At 34.6% G+C, this 22,366-nt stretch overlaps 1 protein-coding gene across 1 annotated transcript in view; it reads left to right on the top strand.

Annotated features, from left to right (window-relative positions):
- The first annotated feature begins 18,991 nt into the window (after positions 1-18,991).
- The window catches only part of BANF2 (BANF family member 2), a 37,041-nt gene continuing 33,666 nt past the window's right edge, over positions 18,992-22,366 (top strand). Inside the window, exon 1 of the mRNA XM_003758166.3 lies at positions 18,992-19,156. The gene's annotated coding sequence lies outside the window, so the exon portion shown is untranslated. The remainder of the gene's footprint in view (positions 19,157-22,366) is intronic.

Genomic DNA, 22,366 nt, shown 5'->3' with positions numbered 1-22,366 from the left:
CCACATAATGAGGAGATAAGACTCATTGGAAAAGATCCTAATTTGGGGAAAGATTGAAAGCAAAAGGAAAAGGATATGCCAGAAGATTAGATAGATAGATAATGTTACAAAAGCACTGAATATAAGCTTGGTCAGACTCTAAGTGGAGGATAAAAAAAAGGGCCTGGTGCACTATGGTTCAAGGGGTTATAAAGAATTGGACATGACTAAATAACAATAACCCATTAAAGTTATGAAGCACTTGAAATTTGATATTTCTGAAAGCAAAGGAGCTAGGATTATAAACAAGAATAATTCACCTGACAAAACTGAGAATAATTCTTCAAGGAAAATGGATATTTAATGAAATAGAGGATTTTCAAGAATTCTAAATGAAAAGATCAGAGCTGAATAGAAAATATGACATTCAAACACAAGACTCCAGAGATGCATAAAAAGTTAAACATGGGAGAGTAATTATATGAGACTCAATAAAGTTTAACTGTTTATGTTCCTATATGGGAAGATGATATACATAACTCTGAAAAAGATTATCATTATTTAGGCAGGTAGAAGGAGTCTACATAGAATAAGGGCATAAATATGAGTTGATCATGTTGGGATGATCTAAAAAAAGAAAATGAAGAAGAGAGAGATACACTGGAAGAAGGGGGAAGGGAAAGTTATAATGGGGAAATTTTCCTTACATAAAAGAAGCTCATAAAGAAGAGCTATTATACTGGAGGGCAAAATGAGGATGGGAGAGTTGGGGAGGTGGCCTTGTAATATCTGAACCTCACTCTCATCAGAATTGGTTCAAAAAGGAAGGAATATATATACACATGGTCAATAGGATATAGAAATCTGTCTTACCCAATATAGAATTAAGAAGGGAAGGGTATAAGAATAATAAAAGGATGATAAAAGATAAGTTGACTAAAGGAAACAGTGGTCAGAAGCAAAACAGACTTTTGAGGAAAGAGTAAAATGAGAAAGAAAAGGATAAACTCAAGAAAATAAGATGAAGGGAAATGCAGTTATTAATCAAAATTAAGAATGTGAATGGGATGAACTCATCCATAAAATGGAAGTAGATAGAATGACTTAGAAACCAAAAATCAACAATATGTTGCTTACAAAAGACACATTTGAAATAAAAAGGACACACAGAGAGTTAAAATATAGGGCTGGAGCAGAATCTATTATGCTTCAGCTGGAGTTAAAAAAAAGACAGGTGAAGTAATCTTGATCTCAGACAAAATAATTGCAAAGACAGACCTACTTAAAAGAGATTATCAGGGAAACTATTTTACTAAAGATATGAGACAATGAAGCAGTGTCAAAAATTTTATAGCAAATTTCTCTTATAAAGGTCTTGTTACTCAAATATATAGGGAACTGAAATCAAATTTATAAAAATAAGAGTCATTCTCTCAATTGACAAATGATCAAAAGATATGAAAAGGAGTGTTCAAAAGAAGAAAACAAAGCTATTTATAGTTATGTGGGGGGGAAAATGCTCTCAATTACTATTGATTATCAAGAGGTAAATTAAAACAACTCTGAGATACCACTTCACACCTATTAAAAATAAATTCTGGAGGGGATTAAGAAAAATAGATACACAAGTGAATTGTTGGAATAGTGAACTGGTTCAACAGTTCTGGAAAACCATCTGAAACTTTGACAAAAGGACTATTAAAATTGTGCATATCCTTTGATCAGGCCATAACATCACTAGATCTATAACTCAAAGAGAGCAAATTAAAATAGATACCATATACAAAATCATTTATAGTAGCTTTTTGTGGTAGCAAAGAATAGGAAATTGAAGAGATATTCACCAGTTGGGGAATGACTGGACAACTTATGACATGTGATTGTGATAAAGTACTATTGTGCTAAAAGAGATGATGAGGGGGTGATTTTAGAAAAAATATGACAAGACCTACATAAACTGATGCAAAATAAATTGTGAAGAGCTAAGAGATCATTATGTACAACAACAACAAGGTTGGAATAATAATCAAATGTGAAGGACTTGGCTACTCTGATCAAGACAGTGATTCAAGATAATTCCAAATGACTTATGATTTTAAAAAACAGTTATCCACCTCCAAAGATAGAACTGGTAAACTCGGAGTACAAATTGAAGTATATTTTTTTTTATTTTTTCACAATACGGCTAATATGGAAATGTTTTGCATGATTTCATATGTATAACTGATATAGTGTTTGCCATCTCAGTAGGAAGAAAAGGAGTAGGAAAAAGGGAGTTCTGAAACTCAAAATTTAAAAAAGAAAAGAATGCCAAAAATAAATAATTTTAAAAAACTAACATAAAGAGGTGCTAAAACCAAAGAGTCTGAGAATTATTGGCCTAAACCAAGTCTTCATAATTTCACCTCTGGATTGTTTCAATAGAGCTTTTTTGCTAGATCTCTGTTTTAAAAAGCTGTTCCCTTAAGGAAAAAAAAAAAAAAAATCAAATGAAGGTGGCCTAGCTGTATCTGATCTAAAATTATATTATAAAGCAGTGATCACCAAAACCATTTGGTATTGGCTAAGAAATAGATTAATTGATCAGTGGAATAGGTTAGGTTCACAATCTAGCAATTTAGATGTTTGATAAACCCAAAGATCCCAACTTTTGGGATAAGAATTCATTATTTGACAAAAACGGTTGGGAAAACTGGAAATTAGTGTGGCAGAAATTAGGCATGGACCCACACTTAATACCATACAAGATAAGATCCAAATGGGTCCATGATTTAGGCATAAAGAATGAGATTATAAATAAATTAGAGGAACATAAGATAGTTTACCTCTCAGACTTGTGGAGAAAGAAGGAATTTGTGACCAAAGAAGAACTAGAGATCATTATTGATCACAAAATAGAAAATTATGATTATATCAAATTAAAAAGCCTTTGTACAAACAAAACTAATGCAAACAAGATTAGAAGGGAAGTAAATTGGGAAAACATTTTTACAGTTAAAGATTCTGATAGAGGCCTCATTTCCAAAATATATAGAGAATTGACTCTAATTTATAAGAAATCAAGCCATTCTCCAATTGATAAATGGTCTAAGGATATGAAGAGACAATTCTCAGACAAAGAAATTGAAACTATTTCTAGCCATATGAAAAGATGCTCCAAGTCATTATTAATCAGAGAAATGCAAATTAAGACAACTCTGAGATACCACTACACACCTGTCAGATTGGCTAGAAGGACAGGGAAAGATAATGCAGAATGTTGGAGGGGATGTGGGAAAACTGAGACACTGATACATTGTTGGTGGAATTGTGAATACATCCAGCCAATCTGGAGAGTGATTTGGAACTATCCCCCAAAGTTATCAAACTGTGCATACACTTTGATCCAGCAGTGTTACTACTGGGCTTATATTCTAAAGAGGTACTAAAGAAGGGAAAGGGACCTATATGTGCCATGTTTGTGGCAGCCCTTTTTGTAGTGACTAGAAACTAGAAAATGAATGGATGCCCATCAATTGGAGAATGGTTGGGTAGATTGTGGTATATGAATGTTATGGAATATTATTGTTCTGTAAGAAATGACCAGCAGGATGAATACAGAGAGGCTTGGAAAGACTTACATGAACTGATGCTGAGTGAAATGAGCAGAACCAGGAGATCATTATATACTTCAACAACAATACAATATGAGGATGTATTCTGATGGAAGTGGATATCTTCGACAAAGAGAAGATCCAACTCAGTTCCAGTTGATCAATGATGGACAGAATCAGCTACACACAGAGAAGGAACACTGAGAAATGAGTGTGAACTGTTTGCATTTTTGTTTTTCTTCCCAGGTTATTTTTACCTTCTGAATTCAATTCTTCTTTTGCAACAAGAGAACTGTACAGTTCTGTGCATATATATTGTATCTAGGATATACTATAACATATTTAACATGTATAAGACTGCCTGCCATCTAGGAGAGGGGGTGGAGGGAGAGAAGGGAAAAGTTGGAACAGAAGTGAGTGCAAAGGATATTGTAAAAAAAATTACCCATGCATATGTTCTGTCAATAAAAAGTTATAATAATAAAAAATAAATAAAAAGCTGTTCCCCTCCAATATATTCTATCTTTAACAAACTAGTTTCCCCAAAATTCTGCTTTCTTTATTCAACAACTTAATTTAATCTAACAATCACTTATTAAGTCTTCAAGACACTTGCATTCTTCTAAGAGAATGTAAGATAGATAAATAAATGTAAGATAATTTTAGAAGAAAATGAATTAACAATTAAAGCATCAGAAAGAGTTTTAGAAGGATGCATCAGAGTTGAGCCTTAAAGGGAATTAATGATTTGAGGAAGCATAAACGAGGGAAGAAAGGACATTCCAGATGTGGGAGAGAAACGCCAGATCTGGCTGAGTTTATGAAACAACCAGAAGTAATGTAAAATAAATCTGGAGATAGGCTGATGCCACATCATGAAGCATCTTAAATGCTAAGCTCTATTTTATAGACAGAATACTGGAGTCAGGAAGACTTAAGTTAAAAGCCAGACTTAGACCTTTGTTAGCTGTATTTAAACTTTTATCTTCCTCTGCTTCCTCCTCAACAAAATGGGCATAATAGGTTGTAATGAAGATGAAATAATTTGCTTTCCAAATTTTAAAGCTCTATATAAATGCAAGCAATAGTTATGATTATTCTATTAGCAATAGGGAACTAGTGAATCTTAAGGTGGGGGAGATGAGTTAGTCTTGTGTTTGAGGAAGATAAATTTGTCAGCTATTTGTAGGATACCTTGGAGAGGAGAAGGACTTGAAAGCAAAATGAATAATGAATGAATAATGAAGCTGTTGTAATAATGAAGTTCATGAGAGACTGGTCTAGGATAAAGATTATGTGAGTGGAGAAAAGCTTATCTTTGGAGATATATTGGATAAAATTGTCAAGGCATGGCCCTTGGTTATACATATATAAATACAAATTATATGTATCTACTCTTTTGAAGAATCTATAGTAGCTCCCTACAACCTATGGCACAAAATCCAAATTGTTCTCCCTAGAATTTTATTATTCTTCTCTGTTTACTAACCTCACATTTGCCATAGTGTTTCTTGTCTTAAATTGTTCCACTTAGAAGTTTTCCCTCTCTTCCAACATTCATCAAAAACTATACATTCATTAAAGTCCAGTATTGGGTACTACCACCTCCATGAAGCCTTACTTTCATTATCTCAAATTGATCCCTCTCCTCAACAGCTGTCAAAGCTGTCATCTATGCCATTGTTTGAAATTAATTATTTTTTAATAGTTTCATGTGTATTAAATCCAATTAGGTTATGAGATCCTTGAGAGTAAAGACTATGTCTTTTTTTTTTTTTTTTAACCTCCCATAATTACTTATATTCTGTTAGGCAGAAAATTGTACTCCAAAAGTATTTGGTTGATACATCTTTTTTTTTTCATATTGGGTCACTTTTTACTTCAAAGAGGGTCCAGTAAGAAAGTTATTGTCTTTATGGCAACCCCAAGTAATAAACTCATTTCCAAAATTGTCCCAAACCCTTAGCATAGGATTAAAGGTGACGTCTAAATTTAGATATTTAGTCTAAACAATGGTTTTTTTAAGTAGATCCTTTGAAGGAAGGTAAGATTTGCTTGAAAGGAAATCAGTTGAAAGTCTTTGACCCTTCTTAATTTCCATCATTCCTTGGGCCATAAGGCTACTACTTCCTCTTCTATAGTTTTATTGTTGAGAAGGTTCTACTGCTGTCTTTTCAGTGCTTCCTTTAGCAGGTACAGAAATAGTGGGAGTAGGTGGGATGAGAAGCTGTGTAGATGCTCATTTTCCACTCTGTCACTGCCACCCAAGGACCTAGGTGTATTTACTCAGTTTCCTTTGCTTTGGTTCTGTCTATGTCCAGAGCCCTCAAATTCTCTTCCTTTTTTCCTTGGCTTTGGCCCTTTCAATAGTTTGTTAGAACATTATAGTTCAGATCTAAAACAGCTTGATTCAAATAAATCATTTCCTACTCTCCTCATCCCCATGCTAGGATTTAATGAAAGGGAATCAATGGAATGGGTCCATGAATGCATGGACCACATACTACCCAGGCCCAAAGAATTTCCCATGAGCTCACTAAGGAAATGTCACAAATTGTGTTAATTGGACATCTTCCTATGTTCTACACAGTGATATAGTCAAAGTTGCTATTAAAGTCTCATCTTTATAAAGTTGGCCAGTCTTAGAATGCATGGAACCAAGCTTCCATCTCATTCCTTGGTCATTTTCAAACCATATTGCCTACAATCTAGTCATCATACTCATCTGTTTCCCAACACTGGAACCTTAAATTCTCCCCCTGCCTTCCCATAACAACTATAGATTCTGGTATCTGAATCTTATAGCCTTATCTTTCTCCAAACCAAGTCCCCATTCCCCTCCCAAGTCACTTCCAAATCAGAATTTCCCAACTCTGCTACTACACACATATGCCTTTACTTCCATTCTTCAGTTTTCCATTATGTGTTTTCTTCCCCTTTTCCCTTGAGAATAGGTACCATTTTGATTCCTTATGTTTGTATTTCCAATACTTAATATGGGTGTCTGAAACATAGTAAGCATAGTAATCTTCTATCTTTTTGTTTCTTCCCTAAAAGTACTCCTTTTAATTTAAAACACTATAATTTTATAAGTTTTTATTGATACCTTGCTTCTTACATCATCATAGCTGTCTCAAATATGCTCCCTCTTTTCTTCCCCTTCCAGAGTGTCATCACATAAAACTAATAATATTATTAGGGAGGAAACAAATCAACACAACTGATGCATTAAAATAGCCTCAAAACATGTGTAGTGAGTAAAACCTGTGGACCTATCAACTTCATGAAGGGGTGGGTTAGGGGTGTCCTCATATCTCTTCATTTACGTCCTTTGGTCTTTACAATTTTATATTTACTTTTTATTTCTTGGTGTGTAGTTGTCTTTCCATTTATGCTGTTGAACTTACTGTATACATTGCTTTCTTGGCTCTCCTTATTTCCTCTTTATCAATTTGTATATATTTTTCCAAACTTCTCTGTATTTATCATATCCATCTTTTCTTAAAGCGCACTAATATTGCAATATATGCATATATCACAATTTGTTTAACCATTCCGTATTTGATGGGCCTCTACTTTGTTTCTAATTGTTTGCACTAACAAAAAAGCATTATATTTTGATGAAGGTTCTCATCTTTCAGTGGAATTCAGATAGAAAGAGTGCAAAGAAAGGCAATTATTATACTTATTTTATATTGTCATATGAAGTATTGTATAAACAGATAAAATAATTACTTTTTATAGTTGAATAAAAATAAAGTGTTACAAATGCTGAAGGTTTTTATATTTTATTTTATTATTATATTAATATTATATTTTTATAATATGTTTTATATTTTCCAAATATAATGGATAAGTATATTCATTCATGATGGCTATAGCAAGTGCCAATTTTTTTAATTACTCAATTTTGGTATATTTTGCTAGTTAGATTACTATTTTCATATTTAAAGGTGTTTTTTTTTCAAAATCATTTGAGACACCACTATTATTTTTGTTATGTCTTGTTTTTAGGTAGCATTTCTGGAATTTGCATTTAGTAAAGATTTCCATTGACCTCGGGTTCTTCTACTTTCCTACTTCAGATTTTATCTACAGTTTAATTTCAGCTCTTATTTCATCCAATCTAGATGAGATGAAGGTATTTCTTATGATTGCCTTGAACTGGTCAGTAATAATATTGTATAATATGGAATACGAGGTATGCAATCTCTGGGGCAATTAGGTGGTGCTGTGAATAGTGAACTGGTCTAGTGTCAGGAAGATCTGAATTCAAATTCAACCTCATACACTAGCTGTGTGATCCTGCACAAGTCACTTAACCCCAATTGCTTTCCCCTCTTCTCTGCCCCATCTCCCCAAATTCTGTAATCCTGTGCTTCTGTAATGCTGGCTGTAGGAAGACTAGAGGAACTTACAGACCTATCAAAATTTGGGAAGTCTAGGTTTTCTTGACTTACTAGTAAATGAAATTTTCCGCAGGGTTTCACCTTCATATTCCAGACCTGTAAAAAGGCCAATTGCTAAAGAAAAGTTTTCATTCTTTTAGGGGGAAAATTAATGAGATCCATCTTTGGCATGGATTAGACAATTCCATTGTGATGTTGGCAGAATTGGCCTCGGCACAAAAGCCAAAGGGGAAAAACGAACCGCAAACCATTGGAAGGTTCTAGGAACAAAGGTGAAATTGGTTGGCTTGATTTCATTGTCCACACCAAGGGAAAAGAAGAGACCGGGTGAAGTAAAGAAAGAAAATGCATGGTGAAAGGTGTGTCTGACTGAGGCAAGGTACTTTCCCAAGCAGTTCTGGGAGCATCACCTTTTGTTAACAGAATGATACTGTCCTTATTCCAGGCATTCTATGGGCAGGATGGTTGACTTAGTGGGTTAACTAGCAGAAGTCTTGGCAACAAAGATGCAGGATGGGGAGGGTTGGCTATAGTCCTGTCTCCAGCAGGGTGACTCTGCTACGCAGCTTACTACCAGCTTATAGTCTATAAACTGAAAGGCCTACTCAAACTCAAAAGCTTCTTCCAAGTCTATGTTCCTTTAAGTTCAGAGACAGAGATCAATAGAGGGAAGCAGAAATGTCAATTCAGTGAGAAGGATTATTTGCCAAGGTATAAGGTGGATCATAAGAGGTAGAACTCAAAGATCCCTTAAAGATCATATAGTTCAGCCATCTTCTTTTGAGAATCAAGGAACGGAGGTCTCAAAAGTTTAAGTAATTTCCCCATTATCAAAACTTGAAAATCCAGAATTGTGAGTAGAACAAAGAAGAGTCAGGACAGAATCTGACAGAGACCAAAAGAAAAGATCCATTAAAGTCTAGCACAATTCAGGATGCAGGATGATAGAGTAGACAGAACACTTTGTCCAGGTGTACAACCATACCTCAAATGCACTTACCTCCTTACCTTTGCCTCTTAGAACCTTTGTTCCATTCAAGTCTCAGCTTAGGTGCCCATTTCTATCAGAAGTTTTCCATGGTCCCCTTAAAATATTAATGTGCTCTCTCCTCAAATTATCTTGTGGTTACTTGTTCTGTTTACACAGTTCATCCCTCCCAGTAAAATTTAAACTTTTTGAGGACAGGAAATAATGTACTATTCAATAAGTTTTTATTAAATCTCTAGGGATGAAAAGACAAAAACTAAAAGTTCCTATCCTCTAGTAGTTTAATTTTTGTTGGAGAGAAATAAATATACTAATAAATAAATATGATTTATACAAAATGAACACAAAGTAATTTGGGATGTGATAAACACCAACGGGGGAAATCAGAAAAGGACTTACTTAGGAAGTATTTGAGCTGAGATTTGAAGAAAGCTAGCGATACCTAGAGGTCTGAGAAAAGGGAAGGAATTTTTGGAAAAGGATAACTTGTACAAAGGTGTGGAGATAGGCGATAGAATATCACATAGAGAGTATATCAGGCAGATTGCTTTGCCTGTAACCCAGAATGCATCTGTGGGGAATTATGGAAAAATCAGTTTAGTTGAAAAGGGTTTTAAATTACAAACAGGTATTTATTTTTTGTCTTTGTATCTCCAATGGCTCATCCTAGTGTAAGTACTAATTGTTATTTGTTGAACTGAACTGAAATTAGTACTAATTGTTATTTGTTGAACTGAACTGAAATTACATATTTGGCATTTACTAACTAGGCCAGTCACAACCCTTGTCTGAATCTGTTTCCTCAGTCATCATATTGGTATAATAATAATTGCCCTTACTGCCTAACTTGAAAGATTATTGTAAAGAAAAAGTTTTATTAGCATTAAGGCACTATAGGGGGTTATCATTAGGAATCAGGTGTACATGAGGGTCACAGCTGGACACAGGCTAGAAGACTGATTGCCACATTAACAGTATGTGCCTTTCAAAGTTTCCTTTGGAAAATGAATTGGGATAAGTCTTCGCACCAAAATTATAACAAAAAGACAAACAAAACTCTTTAAACAAATTTAGAAAATACACTAGACCAAATCCAAATCAGGATATCCAAGAAAAAATATGAGTGAGTCATTTTCCCAGCTCATGTCAGCATGAAGACAGAGAGGTCTGTGAGAAAGGGTTTGGTCACTCATAGAATTCCAGTGTCCAGGGATTGAAAGTGGATATTGAACAGAAAAGATCTCAGTTCTATACTAGGGCACCATGACCCCATGCAGGACATAGGAACAGATGTCAATTGGCACCTTTATAACTCATTACTCAGTTCCAGATCACAGATCCAGATAGACTGAGAAGCAGACCAGTGTCCAAAGGTAGCCCTTGGCTGCGTTGTGAGCAATAACAAGTTCAGAAAGAAGCAGAGCTATGTCTCTTTGATCCCAGGAACAAAGAAAGGTCTCAGTTCTAATTCCCAACTCAGTTTGAAGTTTGAAGAGGAGTAACCAGGGCTGGAATTCCAGGTCAAAGGGAAGACTACAATTTTGTGATTCTGAACTGAAAAGGCTTCCCAGCTGGCTGATATTGACTAAGTTCAATAGCATTCTACTGAAATTGTAAAAGAGGTGAGCCCACAGGTTACTGCATAGACCCTAACCTAAGTCAGAAATTTATAGAGCTCAAAGAGAGAAAGGGATATGGGGAGGGCCAGTGGAGCATGGAGAGTAACAATCAAACTTGCCTTGGATCGAACCATTTTGGGAGTACTGAAAGTTTACAGTCCCCAAGCCTGAGCTATCCATGTTTTCCTAGAATAACACAACACTCAATACCTCAAGAAAACAGCAGTATGGCCAGCCCAGACATTCTCTTCTGAAGTAGACAGAATCTAGCCACAATATAAAGGCTGAAGTTGGGAAGTAAGCTAGAAGAATGAGCAAACAATCAAACAAAAAGAATCCCACCATAAAGAGCCATTATGGTAACATACCAAAATACAAACCCAGAAGAAAGGCTCCAAAACATCTACAAGCAAAGCCTCAACAGAAAAACACAGCTTGGGTATAAGTTCATCTAGAATTTCTGAGAAGGAATGAAAAAAGAGGTTTTTTTTTTTTCTTCCATAAATGGAATGAGGACATATAAGGAAAAAATTCTGAAGAGAAATTAGAGGTCTAGAAGAAAGAATTGGAATGAAATTTAACAGCTAGGAACAATATAAAACCTTGCCCAAGCAATAAAACTTCCTGAAAATTAGAATGGACCAAATGAAAGCCAGTGATTTCATAAGGTAACAAGAAATATTAAAATCAATAGAAAAAAAAAAAAAAACAGAAGAAAATTTAAGGCATTTCAAAGGAAAAAAAACTGACCTAAAAACAAGTTGAGGAGACAAAAGTTGAGGGTCTTTGAACTATTTAAGTACCATGGTCACAAAAAATATTATATTTCAAGGAATTTGTAAAAGAAAACTGCCCAAATCTCTTAGAACAAGAGGGCAAAGTAGAAATAAAAATAATTCACATCACCTCCTGAAAGGAACCTCAAAACAAAAACTCCTGAGAGTATTATAGCAAAAATCCAAATCTTCCAGGTCATTTTTTTTAAATGCTGAAAACAGCCAGAAAGAAAAAATTGAAATACTGAATGCCACAGTAAGGATCACACATGATTTAGCAGCAATCATATTAAAGAATAAAGAACCTGGAATACAATATTCTAAAAGGCAAATGATATAAGCTTATAACCAAAAATAAACAGAAAATCTAAATGTAATCCTACGGGAGAAAATATACTTTTAATGAAATAGAAGACTTCCAAGCATTCTTGATAAAAAGACCAAAGCTACACAGAAACTTTGAAGTGCAAAGACAGGAATCAAGATAAACATAAACAAGTAAACATGAGCTTTTTTCTTTCTTGTAGTTTCTTCCTTTTATTCTGAGTCTTCTTTCACATGATCAGTGTAGAAATAGATTTAACATGATTGTACATGTATAACCTATATATATGTATATACATATACATATATATTATACATACATTATAAAACCTTTATCAGATCACTTTTGTCTTGGAGAGGAGGGAAAAGAGGGAAGAAGAAAAATTTGAAGCTCAAAATTTTGCAAAGATGAGTGTTAAAAACTATCTTTACATGTAACTGGAAAAAATTAAAATGTTATTGTTTCTTTTTTAAGTAAACATAAATGAATCAAGAGACTAAACAAAGATAAATTGCTTACATTCTGATAATAGGAGATGATACATGTGTCCTCTCTGAAACCTATTATCCTTAAAGGGTCACGGAGAGATCTTAGCTTGAAAATAATTCTGTTATATTTTGCTAATCTTGAAAGAATTGGAAAAGAGGGTAAGTAAAATACACTTAAAGGAAAGAGAAGAGAAAGTTAGGGGGAATTATTTCATATAATCAGAGTAAACAAGTAGAACTCTATGAAAACAAAACAAAACAAAACAAAAAGGGTAGGTGAAATGATTGACAATTCAATCTTACCTTCATCTGAATTGGTCAAGGAAAGGAAAAACACACACACACACACACACACACACACTGATTACAAAAATAACATTTCACTCAATAGGAAAATAAGAGGGAAGAGGAAAAAGAATTAGAGGAGAATAGTAGATTAAGACTGATTCTAAGTTAAACAAATGTACAAAAATATTTATAATTCTTTTTGTGGTAGCAAAGAACTGGCAAACAAGGGGGTGCCCATAAACTGGGGAATTACTGGACAAATAATGGCACATGAATGTGATAGAAAACATACTTTATGGTATGGCAAGGAGGTTAGTTTTAGAAAAACAATGAAAGATTTGCATGAAATAATGAAGAGTGAAGTGAACAGAACCAGAACAATTTATACAAAGACAACAATATTGCAAAGTCAGCTTTGAAATACTTAGAAAACCTGATCAAAAGGCTAATAATGAAGCCAGCTTCCCATCTCCTGACAAAGGTGTAAAATACTCAGATTAAGACTATAAAATGAGATCATATCTTTTTTTAAATGACACAATGTTGAAATTTGTTTTGCTTGACTATATATTTTTGTAGAAAGTGTTTTGTTTCTTTTTTTTTCTCTTTGTGTGGTGGGAGGGGAAGAGAGTGGAAGAGGGAAAAAAAGATATTTTTACTGATTAAAAAAATTTAATTTTAAAACTTTTTAAAAGGAGGAAAGGCTCTCATAACTGGGGTTTTTCAAAGTTCTTCTCCCCATCAGCCTTGGCCTATCAGTGTTAAGTAATACATCCCAATAAAAGTATATTTTATCCATTTTACAAATAATGGAAATCTCAACGTGTTCCAGATCGTCTTCCCTATGGTATAACATACACCACAGCTTTCCTTGAGGTTTATAACCTACTAGTCATGGGTGGTTTTTACTAGAGGTCCTGAGTGTTCAACAATGAGACTGTTAGTGCTGATCAAATCTCTTCCTATCTCTGAGGCTGTTTCCTCATCTATAAAATGGAGATAATAATATTATACTGTCTGACCTACTGGTTTGTTGGAAGGAAAGTGCTTTGTAAACTCTAAAGTAGATAGAAGGGAAGAAAGCAAGCAGAAAGGAAACAAGCATTTATTAAGTGCTTTGTATATACTAGGTATTGTGCCTCCTCTTAGTGATACAATTACAAACAAAAAGATAGTCTCTACCCTCAAAGAGCTTACATTCTCAGAAAGGAAAATAATATATGAAAGCAACTAAAAGGGATACAGAAAGCAGGGCAGCCTAGACCCCATAAGCTCCAGGAAAAACTCACAAATGGGAGGAATTGGGCCATACAGAGGGATGTTCCATAGTTAGAAAGCCATAGATTGAGTATTGTGGGATGAGGAATCTCCAGGCACTAATAGAAGTTCCAGAATGAGAAAACATTGGAAGTCCAACGGGGATCATTTTTGTGAAAAGTCTCAGTGACACAATGGAGTGAATGGGTAAGTTTCAGTGAGACAGATTTCAGTTTACTAAAAAAAATTAATTCTCTAACAATTACAGTTATTCACAAGTGGAATAGCTCTGGGCTATTTTCAGATGTAGTGGGTTCTCCTTTACTGGAGGCTTTCAAACAGAGACTGGATGACAGGTGATGGGCATCTTGTAGAAGGTAATCTTAGTCAGGTAAGAGTTGGACTAGATTGTCTTGGAGGATCCTTCCGACTCTGAAAACCTGTGAATCTGATAGTCAAGGCTATGCTGGAGCCAGCTCATAGAGGCTCCTGAAAGCTGTCAAATTTTCAATGAGTATTTACACCTTAGAGATTAAACAAATGCTTCAAATTAGGGCTTTCTTTACTTTTGATTGTCTCTAGCCTTAAGAAAGTGATGGGGGAAATGTTAATAATACAGATTAAATTTTAAAGTGTTGTGTATTTTTGGAAAGCCAGTTGTTAAACATTTACCAGCACACAATTGGATATATTCCAATGGTCAAAGTGTTAGACACTACTTTAATCTATGCATTCAAGTAAACTTTGCCCTTTACCCCTTATTCCATTTGCTGAACTCTTCCTAGTACCCAGATCTCTCTTCCCCACCCAATCCCCTCCTTACTCCCAAATAGTAAAATTCTGCCTTGTTCATCAATCTTTTGTTTTCTCTGTTTCCCTGATTAGACTCCTGGCCATCTGCTCCTCCTTGGATAAGTTGCTGCCTTGGCGCATAATAGGAGCTTAATAATGCTTTTTGATTGCGTGAGTAGTATTCCCTGTGCAAATCTTGCTCACTAAGTCCCTAAGCTTCAAGGCCTGGCACTGCCTCCCCTTATGTTTGATCTCTTCCCAATCAGAAAGCATTTTCCAGCTCGGATCTCACATGGCACTATGCCTTAGCAATATTATAATGTACTAGAATTATATAATATTATGTAATATTTGTGTGAGGGGCCAATCTCCCTATTAAGTGGCAAGTGAGCTCTATGAAGGCTAAGACCAGGGACTGTATCTTATATAATTAAAAAAAAAAAAAAAAACTCTCATAGTATCTAGTTCAATGATCTGTACATAGAGAAAGTTACAGATATCTTATTACAGATCTCTTCCAGGAGTTTCTGTGATGTCTTAAGGTTTATCAGTGATGGTAAATGTTTAATAATCAGTTCTTCATTCCACCCTCCCAAAAAAGTACACTCTCTGTACTGTTTAATTTATATTATTAACATTTTATCTATTACTTTCTTAAATCTAGACCACTACTGGCAAAAGGATCTCTCCAGGTTACATACTGACTTAATTTTTAAATGTAATATAATCTATGTCTTATAGTAATTTTATTTTGTTAAATATTTTTCAATTACATTTTAATCTGGTTTGCAAGTCACATGTGTGATACCTCTGATCTAGACAATCAACAAAATAACAAATCAAACCCTGAATTGTAACATTTACCTATTTTCAAGGTGTAAATGTAGACACTGAAAATTTAACAATCAGCTCTCATTAGACAGTTTGAATAGGATCCAGCACACTTCTGAAGCAGTCAACACAATGGTCATCCATAAATAGGAGCATCTGAAGGATTGCACCATCCATAAGGAATTACTCCTCAAACTGAAATTTGTACTGGATCTCTTCCATCACAGTGGCAATTTTTTTTTTTTTTTTTTTGGTGGAGCATATATCTCCCTGTTGTATTCCTTACTTGATGTTATCAGAATGTCATTGAACAGAATTCTTTCTATTGTTACATCTTCAAAGGAATCTTGAAAGATCGATATGTGATTGGTAGACATTTTATTATAAAAGAGCCCATGATATAGAATTTCTAGTCAGCTGAATACTTTTTTTGTATTCAACAAAAAAGCATAATGGAATCATATATTCTCTACATCTTGCAGTAAATTGTGAGATAGTAAAAATATGATCTATGGTTGAATATTCTTTGAAAAAGTCTACTTGTTTCTTCTTAATAAAGTATGATCATTAATGTTAATCTGATTTATGTATAGAGAACACTCATTTTTTAAAATATTTGGCAGAATAGGCACATAGATTAGTAGTCATTGATGTTTTCTTGTTTCTGTTTTTTTTTAAAGGATCAACAAAGTCTGGGTTTTAATTATGTCTTTCCCACCTCCTTTGGATAACGTGAAAGTCAGTTCTTTAATGTCCTGACAATTTTGTCATCTCCTGCATGGATCTCTTCTATATATATATATTCTTGATCTAATTTGTCTGCTTTTCCTGTCTCTGTTCTCTTTAGTACTATTTCTAACTCTTCTGTAGACACTTCAGGGATTATAATATTCAGGTTCAAGTGTGATGATTCCTCTCTCCTTGATGGAAAAAAAGCTTTTTTAATAACAATTTTCACAATTTTTTTTCATTTTTTCTATTGTTCATAGTCCTCTTTAATTTTACATCCTTTTGACAACTTTGCTTTAGTTGAATATCTTACCAAGGTTTATTTAGATTGTTTTTTACCTTTCACTGTTCTAGGTGATGGCTCATAGCTATTCATCATAAAATTTTACAGATAAGTTTATATCCTAACCCAATGTTGCCTTTGACAACCATCTTTCCAACAAGTCAAGTATTTGCTGACTAAGGTATTTTCTGGGATCTTTTGGTTTTCTTGTTGTGGTAACTTAATTTAGATCAATTTGACTTGTGGATGAAATCATGGTTGGTTTCAATGTCTTCTCTGTTGTTTATTTCCCATATTAAATTTTCAATAGCTTGTTTACATAATTCAATATTAAACCTTCTTACTTGTATTCCATATCTTTTTCTCATCAGTATTTTTTCTTGTTTATTATAAATGCTGATCTTAGCTATGATGATTGATGGTTTAGTTGTATACAGAGAGCTGACTTATAACTCCCCTGTCCATAAATTTTTTATTATCACTAAAATGTAATCAGTTTCATCCCATGTAATATTGTTTGAAGTTTGCCAAGCCCAGCACCTACCTTTGTTTTTTGTTTTTGTTTTTTAAAAAAAAATGTTCATGATATAAGAGCATGAAGCATTAATACAAACTATGTCTTTGGGCTCCCTCATTCACTTTTTCTGAACTAATCTCTCATATATTTTTTCCTGCCTTTGCATCTATAGTCAAATTATCAAAATGTATGTTGATTTGATATGGAGGGCTTTTTATCAAATTCTTCATAGGATTTATTTATCACTTTGTCCATATAAACTAATATTGCTACAAAAGCTGCAATTATTTTCATAGTGGTCCTTTTACAAATATTTGCCATTAATAGTGTGATAATTCCTACTTCATCATTTTTTTCTTTGCCTCTTTAAGAAGTATCTGTGAGCTATCCTTTCCTTCCAACTTTCTTTATTCTTTTGATTTTATTTATAACAAAAATGTCAAAATTTCCATTATTTGGTTCTCCCAGCTTTCATTTGTCTTTGGATAAGAATCTCACATTTAGAGTATTGACAGTCAAACTAAAGTTTATGAATGATGGTCCCCAGTCTTTGTCCCCAGAATTTCCTTTCCTGAAAAACAGAAAGGGAAGAGATGATGGGTCAAAGCTGAGGGTCTACTCAAAACTGCATTTCTAGCTAAGAAATGTACAACAATAAAATCTCTTATCTGTTGTTCCTTGTCTCTTGGAAAAACCCCATCCTGTCTGATTGACAATATCTTGCTTAAAGACATCCTGTCACTTTACCTACATGAAAAAAAAAAAATCCTGGTTCCTTGCTCTCCCTACATAGGCTGTTATCCTGCTAGCTAAGCCCCCAATTTCAGTAAAACAAAACAAAACTCTCCCAAACTTCTTTTAATTCCTAGACTCTCTAGAGATTAGTCCGTCAGGTATGGTGTGACAGAGAATCTTTGAATTCTTTCAAACTATGAATCATAATTATCACAAACTTCATGGGCAGTCTAAAACTTGCATGACTCTTGGTATCCCCTGCCTTATTTCTTGACATTCTTTTACCATCATAGCAGAGCAGCTGAATGGTTCAATGGATAGAGTGCCAGGCCTAGAGTCAGGAACATTCATCTTCCTTAGATTCAAATCTGATCTATAACATTTACTAGCTGTGTGACCCTGGACAAATTACTTAAACCCCATTTACCTCAGTTATCTCTAGTATCTGCCAAGAAACCCCAAATGGGGTTATGAAGAGTTGGACTGAAAGACTGAATAACAAATCAACACAGCAAAAAGGCCTACATGAAATGGAGAACCCCTTACAATTTTTCTATTTTATGGCTTGCCATTTCCAAAATGGTTTCATCACTGAGTAGATAGCCTATTGGTAATTAGCTAGGCTAGTCCTCAAAAGTTATTTAATCATTTTGTTTCTGAGACCTTATTAAAAGCCTTTCTAGTATGGTTCAACCTGCTTGAATTTGTAGCCTGTGGGCATAGCTTTTGAGAACCCAAGTCATTTCTAAGCCATTATTATATTGGAATAAATATATATTTTAAGAGAGTTCACTAGTAGTTAGGAATCTCAACAGCCAATCAATCGATAATCAAGGATCTACTATGTAGCAGATATTGAGGAAAGACTTTGTGTATTAACTTGAGCTTCAGTGACAAACCTATGGAGAAGATAGCCTGCTATGATCTAGTTAGATGAGGAAGCTATCCTTGAATTTTATACATTGCTGAAGGGGTTGATAAACTAGATATTTAAACATATTTGTGAATTTACTAAAATATATGTAAAGATTAAATAAAGAATATTTATAAAAATCTTTATAAAATAAGAATTTGTTATTGGACTTTAAAAAAATTTAGAATAAATTCTAAATAGGCCATAATGGGACATAGTAGAGAGAAAAAAGTCATTGGAAGGAAAAACACGATAGTAGTTAGTATCATTATAATTTCAAAGGCGTTTACATATAAGCAGATCACAGCTTGTTCTTGATCCAGCTGAGCTGCATAAAACCAGGATCCATATATTGCTCCTATCAGAGCTTCCTAAGTATATCATTCTGTGTACTCTATGACCATATGAATTAGTAAATGCTTCACACACACACAAAGACACATACACACACACATCAGGGACCACACCCAGGGTAATGACATCATAATGTGCAATGTCAGCTTTTGAGTATTTATAGAGAATTCTTTGCTGTTTCTGTCAAATATGTTGTAATCTTTGGTAGTCTCAGTTTTCAATAACTAGGTTAATGTAACTAAGTCACCAGAGCCCTCCTTTGGAAAGCCCATCTGCCCCAGTGAGTATCTATTATCATTTCTATGCTCTTCTGGTGGGAGACTCAGTCAGCCATCCTGTTTGGTTCTTTCTGCTGGGCTTCTGATCTCATACCTAATGTGGTCATTGACTAGCAGTGGCCAGGATCCAGAATGGGTTGGAATACATTCAACATCCAAGGTTGGGGAGGGGTGGAGCTCAACACATCTGAAGATATGAATTTCTAACAGGGTATCCACTTACATAAGTGCCATTATTATATCCAAACTGAAAGTATTAGTTCTAAACTTCAGACCATCTTTTACCTACTCCCTCATAAAATTTTTTAAACTATGATGTAGGCCTCAGTAATAAAAAAGACTAACTGAAACAGAGTCATTGACCTCAATTTGCTTACAGTCTAATAGAAGAAATAAGACACAAGCACAAATAATTTTGATATAATATAGAGTATGATAAGATATAGTGATATGAGATTTCAGAGGAGGGCAAGATTTCTTGGAAGAAGGGATGGGAATCAGAAAGGACTTCACTGGAAAAGGTGTCAGTTCAGCTAGACCTTGAAGAATGAGCAGTTTTCAAATTTATTCGAACCTAGGTTAATTCCATGTTACAAAAGAGTTTAGAATCAATAATCCAAATGATAACTCTTACTATTGTACTTCATCCTCTGTTGTAAATGATAATTTATTGTTCTTCATCCTTTGTTTTCAAAGCTCATCAATTACATCAAAAGGATGATGTCTTGACTTGCAAGTGAAATGTATTTAAGTGAGGCAGAGCTGTGCAAAGTCATCAGCCTCACTTCCTCCTCCACAGTCATCTGAGTCTAGTGGCAAGGCATAAGTCAAGACAACTGGAGATAACAGTCTGAGAGTCTCATTTCCCCTTTTTCAACTAAAGTCTTTTCCAGATCCCAATTAGTCTGAGGCAACACCTAGGGCTAGGTAAGAATTGAGGCAAAAAATGATCTGGTACAAATTGCCTTCACAGAAAAATCAGACCCTCAAGACTTTCTGACCAGAACAGAAACAGTTTCCATTTAACACTCATTCTGAGTTATCAAATGCAAACAATGAGCCAATAACTCCTAAGTAGTATGGGCAATATCAGCTGTGTGTATGTGTGTATGTGCGCGCTTGTGGCATGACTGGGGAAAAGTTGCCTCCTCCTCATACATATTTCTACTCCCCCATAATTGTCCACAAGCTCATAATAATTCATTCTTTTGTATTAAATATTGCCCTTGCCCTTTCCTCTCTCAAGATGCAAATACCCTTAGGAGGAGTAATATATTGGATCTTTAACTAGCCCAGGGTCTGAATGAATCTGCCAAATACTTTTTCTGGCAAGAGCAATATGTAATAAAACACTAGATGCCTGCTACAAATGGGAGTTGGAGGATAAGGAGACTTTACGAAAGGAAGATTAGGTGGCATATGGTGGAAAAACTTTACCTATTTCATAAATTTTGCTTAGACCAAGTCTTCAGTAAACAGATGTTTGTATTCTTGGAATTTGGTTCAGATTATCTGATACTAACAGTCTACAATAAACCATTTAGATGTGGTTTGAGCTGTCAGTTGAGGAAAATATGGCACATTAGAAAGCAGATTAGATTAGGAACTCTGAGCTCTAAGTCTTGGTTTTGCCACTACTAAGCCGTGTGACCTTGGGCAAGGTCAGTTGCCCAAGATACATTCATTTTGGGCTATACTTTGAATATCTATAAAAATGAGTTTGAGCTATTCATCTCTTAAGTCCCTTCCAGTTCTTACATTCATTATTGTTTTCATTATTTCATTATTGAATGAAAACATTCAATTGTTTCATTGTTTTTGACTCTTATTTTAATCTTGTCAGCCAACATTCCCATAATCATCTTTGAATTCATTTTTTTGAGGGAGGAGGACTTAAGACTTCTGATTTTATTAATATAGGGAACTCACCACGATTTATAAATTAGGTATAGTTAATCCACCAAATGCAGTTAAGCAAATATTCTGCAATTTATAGTTTGGGAATTGGCTGGGGCTCTGAGAAATTAATTAATTTCCCCCAGCATCAGAGTGAGTCAGTAACAGACCCAAAGCCAGTTCATCCTTAGACCAAACTGCCTTCCCAAAATTTCAATTGTTCTTCATTGTCATTAATCAACCATCATTTAGTCCCTACTTTCAGGAATTAGGCTGCTTACCTGAGAGCTCTTAGGGATCTATTTGGTCCAGCTCCCCTACATTTAACAGATGAGGAAACTGAAGTTTTGAAACTAAAAAAAGTCTTGTCAAAACAATCAGTTTAGTTAGAAACATAACCAAGACTAAATAACTGAGATTACATTTTCTAATACTTTAGAGTGTAAGACAATGGAGTTCTGGTTCTCTATGTGTTATGTTGTTAAGTTGCTGTTTGTTCTTAGCAAACCACTTGATTTCTATGTGCTTCAGTTTCCCTATGTTTAGAATGGTTTTCAGAAGACCAACCTTTCCTGCTTTTCTTCATACCTATCTGATCACTCCTCCTTAGTCTCTTTAGCTGGCTTCTCCTTCAAATCATATCCTTTAATTATAGGTGTCCTTCAGATTCTGTTTTAAGTCTTTTCTCTTCTTTGATACTACTTAACTTGGTGATCTCATAAATTCACCTTGATTTAATTACCATTTCTATGATGATGATTCCCAAAACTATCTTGCGATAACCTCTCTACTGACCTCCACTCTCACATCTTCAACTACCTTTCAGATACCTCAAACTGGATGTCTTATATACATCTTAAACTCATTTTGTCCAAAACAAAACTATCTTTCCCCCTAAATGTTTCCTACCTTCCCCATTTTCCTATTACCGTGGAGTGTAATACTATCCTCTCATCCCTAAGGTTTACAATCTAGGAGTCCTTCTAGATTATTCCTCACAACACCTTACTTCAATATCTGATCTGTTGTCAAAGTCTATAGATCTCAACTCTGCATCATTTCATGAATATGTCCCTGCCTTTATTCTGATATTGTAACCACTAGTGCAGATCCTCATCAACTTGTACCTGGATTAATGCAACAATCTGCTAATAGATCTGCCTGCTTCAAGTGTCTCCCTACTCCAATCCATCATCCAGTCACTAAAGCAATTTTCCTAAAGCACAAATCCATTCCTACCTTTCCCTTAGTTCTCAAGCTTCCAGATCAAATACAAATGCTCTCCTGGGCATTCAAAGCCCCCCCTCCCCTTTTTT

The sequence above is a fragment of the Sarcophilus harrisii genome, chromosome 2 (assembly GCF_902635505.1).
Source record: "Sarcophilus harrisii chromosome 2, mSarHar1.11, whole genome shotgun sequence".
NCBI classification, from domain to species: domain Eukaryota; kingdom Metazoa; phylum Chordata; class Mammalia; order Dasyuromorphia; family Dasyuridae; genus Sarcophilus; species Sarcophilus harrisii.
The sequence above is the reverse complement of the archived record's forward strand: the minus strand, read 5'-3'. Positions and strand labels throughout refer to the sequence as shown.